At 45.0% G+C, this 14,114-nt stretch overlaps 1 long non-coding RNA gene across 1 annotated transcript; it reads right to left on the bottom strand.

The window, feature by feature from the left end:
- Positions 1-11,640: 11,640 nt before the first annotated feature.
- LOC114014600 (uncharacterized) lies at positions 11,641-13,973 on the bottom strand. The gene is made up of 2 exons (XR_003558160.2): positions 13,554-13,973; positions 11,641-12,849 (listed from the first exon to the last, which is right to left on the bottom strand). It is a non-coding gene; the product is annotated as an uncharacterized LOC114014600 (long non-coding RNA).
- Between the last annotated feature and the right edge of the window lie 141 nt (positions 13,974-14,114).

The raw sequence follows: 14,114 nt of genomic DNA, 5'->3' as shown, positions 1-14,114 counted from the left end.
GCAGAAAGGAATTAGCGACATAGCCTCCAGCTATTTGCAAGCACACCCATCAGACTGCACAGCCACTGAAAGTGCAGCTCTCTAGCCAAGATGTTATGTTTTCAGAGTCAAAGTTAAACTAAACTAAGCCACTGTGAATAGGAACGACCATCCAACCTGCTTTACCCAAGGCCCAGCTATACTCGGTGGAGAAAGGATAAAATACCCAGCTGTGCAAACCTGATGAAAGAATTGATGTTGTTTTCAGACACTTACTCCGTTTTCATCCCTCAAAGGGTCAGATGTCATACTGCTGAGATTTCAGTGGCTCCCTCCAAAAGGCAGTCAAATAGAATCCAGTGGAGCGTTAAAACATCTGCTTTCTGGCTGATTTCTTGGGCCCTGGACTCATTGCACTGTGGGAGAAGAGTTAGGTGCCTTGGCATGCAGTAAATACAAGTAATTAATAGCAAAATCAAAAATTCAGTGATTTATCCCAAATTACACACAGCTCATTTTTTAGCAATTTATTATAGCTCAAATAGTAGCGATGTAGCTCAAACCTTTTCCCTAGGAAAGGACAGTGTATTCATCCAAAACTGATAAAACCGAGACTAGATCAAGTAAAAACTGTTGTCCAGTATCATCAATCCAAATTCTAGGGGACAGGTAGCAAACAACAAAGCCTGGACAGGGAGGGCTAAAGGGTCAGAGATGACTCAATATTACACTGCATCACTGCAAACAGGAAGAGGCTGTTTAATAAATCATCAGTCATCTCCATAACTTGAAAGCCCATATGTACACTAACAGGTCATTACAGCAAGGAATCACACACAAGATTTTCCATGTTATTAACCTCAAGCAGAGCGCGAGTGCTGGGCAAGCTTAAATCCTGCAGAAACCTCTGGACAGCCTGGTGTAAAGTGGAAACTGTTCCAGAAGAGCCATAGCAAATACTGGTGTCTGCAATAACCTTGTTTTATCCTCCTGACCCTCTTCCTCTAATCTCTTCATCATTCTGGTGGCATTTCTCTGCATTCAAATACATCAAACACCCTTCCTGCACTGTGGACATGGTTTTGGGAACTGGTTCGAAAGGCTTGATCCCTGCAGAAGAGGAGGATGTGAATCCTACTCAACGTGTGTTTGTGGAAGGGAAAGCCAGAGGTTATCTGCTGTTTGTAGCCATTATGGAAGATGCCTCTTCAGTCTTTTGCTTGACTTGGTCACTAGCTTCCTCTATTTCTGCAGAGATACATGTTATAAGACAATATATATGAGTATATATGTTATAACAGAGAGGAATCATACCTAGTCTAGTAGATACTAAGGCCTCAGCTGTGCTATACTTCTGAAATAGTTCAAAATGAAGACTGCTGGTACTCAGGTTTTTTGAAAATTAAAGAATTTTAGACAGGAATTCCGTTTTGAAAACAGAGTTTCCGAGTGGTAAATGAACTGATATCCAGGAGAGGAATGTTTGAATTTTTGTTCAAACCTTTTAAAACTACATAATACATGTAGGAGTATTCTCAACAGAGCATGAAATACAGAATATAAATCATTATATATTAGAACATGATAGATTTTCCATTGTCGCGATACTACCTTTTATTATGTACAGCTTCCTAACAGAACTCCAGTCAACAGCAGCCTGTACTACTTATACATGTACAATTGGTCCCCTGTGGAATGCCACTGATTTCAGAAAAATTAATGACTACCTACTAATTACATAAGTAACTGTCACACTTTATGCCATGGGATGTGAAATCAGATCCATAAAATCTACGAAGTGCCTACAGACCTTTAAAGATGAGGCAGAGTATTCCCCAATACCAGTAACACCAGCCTGTAGACGCAGTGGGGGGAATGCATCTCAGCTGGATGGGTAGGTTGGAAGTCTAACCTTGAGCTACTCTAACCTCAGCTCCCTCCACAGTCAACGGAAAGGAACCGGCATCTCAAGAGACAAATCAGTCTTCCTGCAACACAAGCACGAGAATCAAGCCCATTCCTGCATAACAGTTACTTACATAATTAACTGTCTAGTCATTAACACTCCACGTGAGAATATTATACAGGCACAAATGTTGAGACCAGGCTCCTGCTAGCTTGTGTTCTGTAAACTAGGATTCCTGAATTAGGGGGAGAGATACTGAGATCAGCCCTGGGATGTGTCAGTCTTCTCCACAGAGAGTAAGGAAAGCCAAAGCACAGGCTGGGCATCACATCTGCTAGATGCCTGAAGTTCGGTGACATGAATTCCATCCACTATCTGTGGTTTAAGTTTCAATCCCTAATAAATGCCAGAACACCAACAACTTATTCACAGAGTTAGTTATTTCAAATACTTTGGTCCCAGACTGAAGCAGTTCCCAGTCAACAGCAAGATTATCTCAAACCTGTCTTCTTAAATTGAATTATAATGTTTGATTATTCTATACCTGGAAGAATAATGTCAAAGCAAAATAAACAGCAAGGAAAAACTCAAATCAAAATCTGTTAAACCACAGAATCACAGGATGGTCAGGGCTGGAAGGGACGTCTGGAGGTCACCTAGCCCCACCCCCTGCTCAAGCAGGTTCTCCTGGGGCAGGGTGCGCAGAGTCACATCAGGTGGGTTCTGAATGTCTCCGGAGCAGGAGACTCCCCAGCCTCTCTGGGCAGCCTGTGCCAGGGCTCCGTCACCCTCAGGGTAAAGAAGCTTTTCCTCATATTCAGATGGAACCTCCTGTATTGCAGTTTGTGCCCGTTGCCCCTTGTCCTGTCGCTGGGCACCACTGAAAAGAGCTTGGCCCCGTCCTCCTGACACTCACCCTTAAGATATTTGCAGACATTGATGAGATCCCCCCTCAGCCATCTCTCCTCCAGGCTGAACAGCCCCAGCTCCCTCAGCCTTCCCTCACCAGCGAGATGCTCCAGTCCCCTCATCATCTCTGTAGCCTCCGCTGGCCCCTCCCCAGTAGCTCCCTGTCTCTGTGGAGCTGGGGAGCCCGGCACTGGACCCAGCACTCCAGGTGCGGCCCCACCAGGGCAGAGCAGAGGGGGAGGACCCCCTCCCTCGACCTGCTGGCCACCACGCTCCTCCTGGTGCCCCCCAGGGTCCCACTGGCCCCTTGGCTACAGGGCACACCGCTGGCCCACGGGCACCTTGCTGCCCACCAGCACTCCCGGGCCCTTCCCCGCAGAGCTGCCCCCCAGCAGGTCACCCCCAGCCCCTGCTGGTGCCTGGGGCTGTCCCTCCCCAGGGGCAGGACCCTGCTCTGGCCTTTGCTGAAGGTCACTCGGTCCCTCTCCGCCGGCTCTCCGGCCTGCCCAGGCCTCGCTGGATGGCAGCGCAGCCCCTGGGGCACCAGCCGCCCCTCCCGGTGGGGTGTCACCAGCACACGTGCCGAGGGGACACTGTCCCCTCATCCAGGTCACTGATGAATAAGTGGAACAGGGACCGGACCCAGCGCTGACCCCTGGGCACACGGCGAGCTCCCGGCCCCCAGCTCGACCCCGCAGCACCGACCCCAGCCCCCGAGCTCTGCCGTCCGGGCAGCTCTCAGCCCCCCACTGCTCCCCTGACCCCCGGCCCGAGCCTGCCTGGGCTGCTGTGGGAGACGGTGCCAAAAGCCGGGCGGAGGTCAAGGTGGACACATCCACCGCCCTCCCCTCACCTGCCCGGCCAGCCGTTCCACCACAGAAGGCTGCCAGGTCGGTCAGTCATCTCCCCTTGGTGAATCCACACTGACTGCTCCCGATAACCTTCCTTTCCTCTGCGTGCTCAGAGATGACCTCCAGGATGAGCTGCTCCATCACCTTCCCAGGGATGGAGGTGAGGCTGACCCACCTGTAGTGTCCTGAGACCTTCTTGCCCTTTTTGAAGACTGAAGTGACACTGGCAAAACAGATTTAAATCTAAAAAGATTTTTTTTGAGCAGCCTACTGATGTGCCTGTTTACTGCTGAGTTCTGCTGCTTTTCACCAGCTCATTAGTACATATATTCTCATTATCTGCTGTATTAACTTGGTGACTGGGTAATTTGAATCTGCTAGTTTATTGACTTAAGTAAAATAGCAGCCTAAATCATATAAAATATAAAGCACACACACACGCACCTATATATGTATATATGGATTATCGAGGGTCGGGTTTATTACGGGGCTGGATTCTAGCTCCTTTCACAGCACTGAAGTGGGTAATTAGACACAGAATTACACCACTTTCACCATTTGTCTAAATATGTTTACAATTATGCCAAGCTACCCAAACAGGGTATTGTCTCATCTAAACCCAACTCAAAGCAAGAACTGATCATGGCCAGGCTAGTATGGTAACACGCCACAGTTCTTAGCCCACTTGGCACATCTCTACACGCCGATTCTCACAGTGTATCCCAATATACCAGCTGCTCCCAATGTAATGAGAACAGTTTGTTAATTCATGATGGATTTTTTATGATTGACAATATTTACTGCAAGTACTTTTTGGACAAACACAGCGCTGCAAATAGACAGGGTTATTAGGCAGCTGTACGTTCCTACAGCATGCAGATAAACTCTAGCTGGAATTTTTTCTCTGCTTAGCAACTCAGGCAAATGGATTGTAAAAGCACTTGGGAATTAGCCCGGGACTTTTATGATGGTCTTGAGGAAGACCATTGTGAGTACTTCTTTAAACGTCCCTGCTTAGGTCAGCCAGTGAATTGTTTTACTGTAGTGTTTATGGAGTCCTTAAAAAGATTACACTTCATTTCAGTATTCCTGGGGCTCAGCTGGAAAGGCGAGGGCTTTAGGCACCACCAGTATGTGAAGAAGTCATTGTGCTTTTATCATTTTGTCTTGCAGCCTTGAGAGTGGGCTGTCAAGCACAGATCTGCTGCAGAGCCCTTCTTTCAAGGCCATATTCTATGTCGCCCCCCCCCCCCCATGTCACCCACACCAACGTGCCACCATTGCACTGATGCAATGAGAGCCAGAGGATCTCTCAGGCAGGGTCCACAGGAAGGCCACAGCTTCACACTTCCCATCCCACCCACCTCACAGGCACTTTCCACCTTCTCAAAACCTTTGCAGCACAACCAAGGTAGCTTTCCTTTTCATACGTTGAGATAATTACTCTGCTACAATCAAAATCTTTTTTCAAGAACTGTAGATGGTGGCATGGGTATACAACTGTGAAGCTTTGGGGATCCTCTGGAGATGGATGAAGGCAGGGCATTCCAGCTTGGAAGTCCTCAAGAGCAGCATAAAAGGTGTATAATCACATCCTTCTGCTTATTCTGACCCTCTGTAAGATGAAGCTATGTGTCATATGCTTAATAATAAATGGACTAAACAGGTCACTTGGTTTCTCTTTAATTCTTTTAATCTTCTTACAAGATATAAAATAGGCTTAAGTCAAAAACTGTTCCTTAATGTAAAGCATTGGGGTGTGTGCGTGTGTGTGTGTGTGTTTGTGTTTGTGTTTCCTTGCTCTGCTGTTTTGTGATGATGACAGCCATCCCCTGGAAAGACTGGCTTGCAGATCACTGCTACTGTTCTTTTGAGCAGGTTTACACCTCCTTACTCAATATCCATACAGATCTCTGGGACACAATTACAGTCATAGCAGCAGGAAGAGTCAGACTGTAGTTAAACCTTCCAGCCCACACACACTAACAGGAAAATCCTGTTTGAAGAATCAGGGAAGAGCCTATTCTGGATAACAAGTGATAACGTGCTGATAATGCTGCGGCCCCCCCACCTCTGTAAGTGGCCCCAGAGTCTGGCCCACTGCGGTTTGATTTTTTTAATATATTATTTAATACAGGAAGGCTGTCCGGGATGGGATAAGGAGAGATGGGTTCCTTGGAAGCGTTTCTGCAGTTGAGCTAGCACCAGTTTTATTTAACGAGCATACAAGCTCAGGTTAGTGCAAAAATAATTGTTTTCTGACCCATGCATGGGTTTTCTTGTTGAGACTGAAAACGAAGGAGGGGAGTGATGTGTTGGTAGGGAGATGCATAGCAATGCAAGCCATGCAGTATGGGCGTGGGAAAAGAGAGGGTGCCTGTTCTGGCCACTGCTGAAGGTCCCGTGAGTGTTAACACTGCTGGAACACAGCTATGTTAAGTAAGTAACAGTTAAAATGCCAACCCGAGACCAGATTTGTTCTTCTCAAGAGAGATGCTGTAAACCTTTTGCACACAAAGATTTTTCACCACAATATGAAGCTATAAGTTGGGCTTGTAGTGTCAGCTGGACCCCCAAAATTCATACTTCCAGGCAAGTGAGAAGAGATTTTCAGCCAGGAATCACACTTCTTCCCAGAAAAATGTGCTGAGAGGCAGTATCACCTTCAGTTCATGGATCTTCCTTCTAATCTAACCAAAGAGCCAGAAAGACAGACCACCACCCACCTTATCTACTGACCAGGGAAAACTACTTTGCATCTCACTGTCAGACCATGCATTTTCTGATGGACAATGTTCTTTTGTTAAAAGAAAATTTAGAGCTTTGCTTTTCATTTAAAAATAACCCAACACAAATATATATATTTTTTAAAATCCCTCGTAAATCTTTGCCAACATTTCAATTTCTTTTTTTTTTTTCCCCCACAGCAGGTAATAATGACATTAAAAATTGGCAACATCAGTTTATCTGAAAAAAAGTCTTATCAAACCAATAGAAATCCTTGTATGGGTAAGAAGATACTTGAGGAGAAGAAAAACACTGAAAATGTCCACTTTGTTACGGCTTTTGTCTCAGATAACAGTCTCATAAGCAAAGCAGCTGAAACTTGTATAGGGTTGGTGCAAAACTGGTTGCGTAACTGTAGCAGAAAATATTTATGAATGATTCACAGGCAGAACAGAGCGAGGCACCTGCGGGTGTCCTGCTCAGGTCTGCTTCCATAAATACATAAAGGAACAGCTCTTCCTTTCCAGAGCTTGTTGTTCACTTTGCCTTTTATTTTTTTCAATTGATTTTTACAGTGTTAGTGCAAAGATCAGATGCTTCTCTGCCAGCCAGATCCCCACTCACTGACCATGTAGCTGTGCAGGCTGTAAATTCATTATGTAAATCACTTCCAGCATTTCTAGTGGGTTAATGTAAGGTGTATAACTTCAGTGCCATCAATAAGCAGCAGGATCTGATGTGTTTGGTCTTTGGAACTAACGAATTAAAGACCAGCCATCTTCAGTTCCTCCAGTTTGGAGCAGACATAAAGTTATTTGTAAGACTTGAAAAATAACAAGGTGAGAAGTAGCAGCTACCATGGATTCATCAGGTAGAAATTGTATCAGGTAGGAGCTGCAATCAAATTTCTTTTTACAATAGGTTAACAAGACTCATAAATAAGCAAAAAACAGTAGAAGTCAGATATCTGAAGTCAGATATTGAGTGAAAATATCGTCTCGTGGTGCATACTTATAAACAAACTAGCTGAAACTCCGACAGGGTCCGTACAAAACTTATTTCATAAATGTTCAACACAGAAAGGTGGCTACAGGGGTCTATCCTAATTTGTCCAACGTTTTCACTAACAATGCAGATAATGAAATAGAAATATGTTGGAAGAAGGGTTCGCCGGAGTCAAGAAGACGCTCAATATGAGTTATGCATCTTGCTCAACTTTATTAGTTTCTAACACTACTTATATAGAACCGATACACATGCATATTCGTAATGCAGAAATCTAATCCGTTAGTAGTCTCTAAACACGCGCGGTTCTCACACCCCTAATTATCATGACTAAAATAAGCATTCTATCCATGTAGCTAGTTGTGTTGCTGTGCTTCAGCCTTGTAGTTTGTTACTCCCTATTTTCCCATACCGGTCCCTATCTTTCTTGGCCCTGCACCTGCTTTCCCAGCAGCTGTAGCTTGCTACAGCCACGGCCTGTTGGCACAACATAATTACTTGGTCTCAGGATTCAAGAATAGCTCAAGGCTACCCTTCTTGTTAACTTCAGCACAGCAACTTCAGTACAATTCTGATTACAGGCCTATTCTAATACCAGGCCTGGATTGTGCAGATCTTCAGAGATTCTAAGGCCACGCTTCTGCAGCCATTCTTCTACAGAAATACACATATGAAATTTGTTGACGGTGCAAAACGATGAAGGCTGCAGTTACAATAGAGGATGGGATTCGAATTCAAAACAAACTTGACAAGCAGAGTGACGTTTCGAGGACTGAGACTTACTGGGGACCACTGCAAAGTTGTATATTAAGGCATGAATGACCAGGCGCACAGACACAAGCTGATGAGGAGCTGGTGAGCAGTGGCTTTCCCAAAAGGATCTGGCAATTAAAATGGCTCACAACACACCTTCCGTCACCTGTCCTGCCCTGAAACTGCTTTCTGTGGCAGAAAGAGCAGCGGTGTGGATATGGCTGGAATAGGTCTTTAGCCTGACGCGGATCCATGTGCTGTCGCTGTTTGGAGTGGAGATCACAACCAGAAGTCTAGAGCTTTTCAGTATCTCTACAGTTTCCTCCACAGGGTTGGCAGGCTAGAAATATTTCTAAAAAAGGACCTGGGAAAAGCAGATATGTTTTCCCACACCAACTTCAACACATTTAGTAAGCTGGTGCAATGCAAAGAAGCATCAAAAAATACAGAATATCCCAGAGCCAGACACAGCTGTGGTGGGGACAGGGAGGCAGGAGGGGCTGTAATTTGGGTGGCAGCTCCCAGCACATGGATCTGGCACCCACAACCTCCAGCAGATGCAGCTGACCACTAAAGAAGGCAAATGACATGAAAGTGCTGAAGGGCTTTTTTATTTTTGCATGGATTACACATCATACGGTGTGCTTCTTATCAGGTCACACTGTAACATCACAAAGAGGTCAGTCTATTACTTCAGCAGAGGCCAGGCTACCTGCAGTCACGTTAAACACACATACAACCTAAATATTATTTAACTACATGGAATTTACTCACAAAGTTCTTGGGTGATTGACTTGCTAAAGGTGGACAAGACCTTGGCTTGCCCAAACCCTGCTGAGACTCCCATCTAACCCATATACATTGACATCCATCCCATATTCATTGAAAACAGTTGTAAAAGGGGATGTTTTTGTTGCAGGAGGAAGAGTTGAACCCACAGATCCGAACAGCAGAAGCGTGGTTGAGGGAGGGAGGGAGCAAATACTGCACTGATAGTTTGTATAAATGGGAAAAGTCAAGAGGGAGAAGGGTTTACAACTCGGACAGAGGGAATCCTCTTGAATTTGTGTGTAGAAGAAGTATTTTAGTAGTTATACAGCTTAATGTCAAGTTTTAATGAGCAGTTCCAGCACCACGCATAAACAGAGCCTAAACATTGTAAGTACTTCACTGCTATGGCTGTCCAGTGATGTCCATGCCAACAGCTGCTGCTGCCTGCGGGTAGGGATGGCCAGGCAAATCTGAAACACCGGCGGGGGATCTTTTCCAGGTTAATTCCACAGTGTTACGTGACTGCATGCTTTATCAGTCTGCAAGCCAGCTGCCTCCTTGGCGGCTGTACTCTGGTGAGGGACAACTGGTGGAGTGTGATGCGATGTGATAGGAGCGGGTTTAGTTAAACAAAGAGCCGCTCCCATTATCCTGCTGAGAAACGGTTGACAGAGAGGCTTGCTGGTGTTGCCCCCCTCCAAAAAAAATTAGGCTCTGAAGCAAAACATTTTGAAAATATAAAACACTTCAGTAAACGTGCCTTTAACTCTCTAGGTGTGAGTTCCAGCTAATCACAGCTGCTTTCTCTTGAGCCGCCAGCCTGCTTGTAGGGAAAGCATGAAGAGCAGGCCAGCAGAAATGTGAATTATTTATGTTCCCGCTGAAAGCCCGAGTCTTGTCACTACAGCCTTGCTTGATTGAATGGATCTGCAGACAGTTTCTGTAGCAACCCAGAACCTTGCCCAGCAAAATGTTGCCCAGTCACAGGTAACAGAGCAGTAATAAATATTTGCCTGGGTAGCTGAAGACGACAGAGTGCCAGAGTGAAATATGTCTTGAGTTTGAGAAATGTATCTGGGGTTTGAGTCCTGCCGTCTCCCAAGACCCACCAAGATGTCATTTCAGCAGGTGAGTTGTTGCACGTCAATTCAGGTACCAGTAACAATCTAGCTGTGACAACAAGGGGTTTCGAAAAATTACACGTCTTTGTCAGGATGTGGCAAGTTTTTAGCACCAGGAACGCAAGCTGTTGCAGTCAGGCTTTCACTGGTAGTCCAGCTAGTTAACAGTCAGTGTAAATAAAGATGTGGCTCCCAAAAGCCTACTGCCACATCTTTGGGCATTATAGCCACATACCAAATACCGGGTTTGATAATATTGTCCAAAATATTTCAGAGAACTGTTTTTTATGCCACAGTATTTAGTGTAGATTGACAAAGGAGTATCTAGGTTCAACGGTTTCTTCCCTATCTATCCTTAGCCTTTGATCCTGGCTCATTGCTGTTTGTAGCCTGTCTGCTTTCTTGTAAAGATGAACCCATCACAATGAAAATGTTACGGAAATTACAAGCTGTCAGGACTACCTTGCAAAGCTTTGAAGGGCAATATAGGTTAGTACATGTGTCTAGACATACTAAATGTATTTTTCAGTATGTCAGTATTGCATTTTTCCTAATTATCAACCTATCAAATGAGCTTTTACTTTTATATTCAGCTTGCCTTAAGAATTTCTGAGGCTGTGAAACTCAACCTATATTAGAAAAATTACAATATGTAGAATTTGGAAGTAGAGGAATGTCAGTAGGTGGTTCCATCACCATGCATCTCCATTTCAGCCCTATTCACCACCAGGCACTGGAAGAGTAAACTGCAATATTTTTGTGCTTTGCCGAGTCTGTAATTCCAGTGTTTCCTACATTTCAACCTTACAAACAAAACTAGGCTCTCAGCATTTAGAGTAACCTAGGTGCTTAGCTCTGAACAGAAGATAATCCAGTTATAAAAGGCTTATGGTTATTTGGTCAGAGGTCACCAAGGTACAACTCTAAATGTGAATAAAAGTGAGGGAAGCTGCATGAGACCTGTGTAACCTAGACAACGAGTAACCTGACTGGCAGATGACAGAGACCTGGGTGATGCTTGAAAGTTTTGTTGATTTAGCAATACCAGGACTACAGCATTCACTAATCAATACAGCTTTGCTGGTGGAAACCTGCAGGTGTAGCTTCAACGGCGAAACTTCCTTTGCAGTTCTGATATAAGCAATACATGGTTATTAAAGCAATTTAAATTGGATCCTGTCTCTAGGAGGGTTTACTAGCTCTCCTACTGTAGCTACATTGGCAAACTTTCTAGTGGAGGCTGTTCTACAAATCAGCTACTGAAGAGTGCAAGGCTGATGACAGCAGAGCTGCTTTGGAGGCTTGGTGAGAGTATAAAGATTTTTGCCCTTTGGGAGGTCCACAGAGAAACACTGTCTGCTTCCTTAAGTGAATCTCGGCTGGAGAACAAAGGACTTCAGCTTATATACAGAGGGGTAATTTACATCTCATTAAGCCAATATTTAAAAATCTGCACTGTGTTTGTTTCTTTAGTGTCTATGCTTTTCTTCTCCAAACGTGTCAAAAAGGATGCATTTTCAATTCCTTTTTTTTTTTTTTTATTTTTCCAGAATGAAAAGCAGCAAGAACATTTCTGTGTGCCGACAGATCCTTTTTTTCTATCCTTGGCTAGCTATAAAACAGTTTAAGGGCATTTTATTAAACTTCCAAGAAAATTAAGCTCAAGCATAAACACAAGTATGAGTATTTTCAAGTACAACTGCAGATGTTTTGGAATTAATTTTACATTGTAAAACTCTTACCTTAATACATTTTCTCATGTAGTACTATAATTTTACAACTATCCAGCAAAACTTCTTTAATTATAAGTTCTTGGTGATTCTCAAGTCAAGTGTGCTACATGTAGGTCTAGTCTAGAGGCTTTTTAGTGGATTTTATACCAGCAAAACCCCAAGCTACATCTATAAAAAAACCCAAAACCTGTAACTGACAGCTGTGTCAACTGGGATAAGAAGCAGTGGGGCATAGCTGTACCAGAGGCATTTCTAACTAATGATTTCAGTGAAGCTGTGCCTTTGATAGGAGGTCGTTTCAAGAACACATGGATGAAGTGTGCCTTCGCAGGCATAGATAAACCCACACTCTGCACATAGTGCTGGTACAACACAGTTCCTGTAATAAAGAACTTTTCATAGAGACTCCAAGGACAGACTCAATGGGCATTTCTATGCCAGTCTTGAGCTGTTTCAAGAATTGTTTAGAGCTCAGAATGTCCCCAAAACCCATCAGCATGGAGGTCTCATGGGCAACTCCTCACTGTCAGCCTGTAGACCTTGCTGAGGTACTACTGGCTTCATATGAAGACTACTAGTAAAGACAAACTAAAAACATACTAAAATACTGGATCTGCTCAGGTACGTAAGGAGTACTCAGTCTCAGGGAGCCAGGTGTGTTCTGGAGGGTAGCAAACTGCTTTGTCTCACATCAGGCTCGGTCATTCACTGATTAGTAAACAGCAAATCTGGTTTTGAGGGTGGTCTTGGACCACACGGCATCCTCATCAAGGCAGTTTTCCCGTATTATTTGGTTTGCTTCTGTAATTAGTGTGAGCGAGGAGTCTAACTTACAAATACAGTCGTCTGAGGAGGAGCTAGGTTTCCCCACCCCCACACTTTTCCCCTAGGAGCAGAACAATATGTGGTGTTTTTGCCAAATAAATTGGGTTTACATTATGGCTTGATTCCTAGTACATAATTAATATTCTTCATGGACAGCATGTCTTCAAATAGCTGGCTAATATTTATGCTGAGAAAAAGTCTTGCAGTCCCAGCGCTGGTCGGCCGAAGACAGAAACTTTAGTTTCGTTTTCTTATCTTCTGGTGACACACTGTAAAGGCGAAGCGCATATGAAGTACGGCATTGCAAGGCTTACAGGAACAAATACAAACATACAATTCAACAGGCAAATAAAAGATGCTGTTGTGTTTTGTGTTCCTTCTTCCTTGTTTTGAAGGTAACATTTTTCAGAAAGGGCATACAAATATGAACATAGAAACTAATATATATTTTTATCCAGATAAAACGACCAACAGCAGTTTTTACCAGGAACTTGCCAGGTCTCCATTTTCGCTATCTTTCTGCTATATCTGTAGAATATATATAAAAGAATATAAACATATATATAATTTTTTAATACATATATACACACACAATTTGCATTTTAAAAACGATCTCACAGAATGTGTTTTTCAAAGTGTATTTTAATGAAGCATTCCCCCATGGCCTACTTTCAAGTCCGACAGTTCTCCACAGTTAATGAGTAATATGCAGTGGGGGGAAGGAATGGCTATACCTTAAAATGCTTTGTAAGCAAGCTAACTTCCAAGAGGTACCTCTGGGCAAATCTCATGACCAAAGGCTAGCAGGTTTTATTACTTTTGACCATACTGGCTCTCGCCTACTAGTGTAGTGAAAAGGAGAAGCGCTGCTCCTGGCTCTGTTTACACTTCAAAACACTGGTGTGAGGGGTGACCAGCTAAAAGGTGCAAGGCAGAGGAGCATCAGAGAAGCAGGGAGGACAGGGTCACTTACTGAGGCAAATGAAGACCAATGAGGCAGTAAAAATCCAGTGCCTTGGCCCGCCTGGCACCAAGCAGTGTGCCGGCACCCCGGGGTCACACCGGCCCTCCCAGCTCCTGTGGCACAACGGCCGTTAGAGGACAAGGCCGCGTTTCGCTGACGGGCCTACACGAGCGCTGTTGCCTGTACTCGGACGACTTGCTTCCGTCGGAGAGAGTGATTTCTCCGGTACAGGCCTGCCAATAGACTGCTCCCGCTCTCCCGGTGCCGAGGGGCCGTTCGCGAGGAGGGGGCCTGCCGGGCCGTGAGGCCGCAGTCGCCCGGCAGCGCCCACCGCCGGCTCCCAGGCCCAGGCCTCAGGCCCGCCCGGGGGCGGTGGGCTACGGCGTTGCCATGCCAACGGCTGAGCCAATGGTGGGCGGGGGGCGGAATTGAGGGCGTGGCGGAAAGGCGGGACTGCGCAGGGGCACCAATCAAAGCTCGGGGCAACAGAGAAGGCGGGAGGAAGAGGCAGAGCAGGTCAGGAGCGGGGGGGGGTAGGGGACCAATTGCAAGTCGGGACGCCGGGGCGAC

The sequence above is a fragment of the Falco cherrug genome, chromosome 2 (assembly GCF_023634085.1).
Source record: "Falco cherrug isolate bFalChe1 chromosome 2, bFalChe1.pri, whole genome shotgun sequence".
NCBI classification, from domain to species: Eukaryota; Metazoa; Chordata; class Aves; order Falconiformes; family Falconidae; genus Falco; species Falco cherrug.
This window is presented reverse-complemented; position numbering and strand designations above follow the sequence as displayed.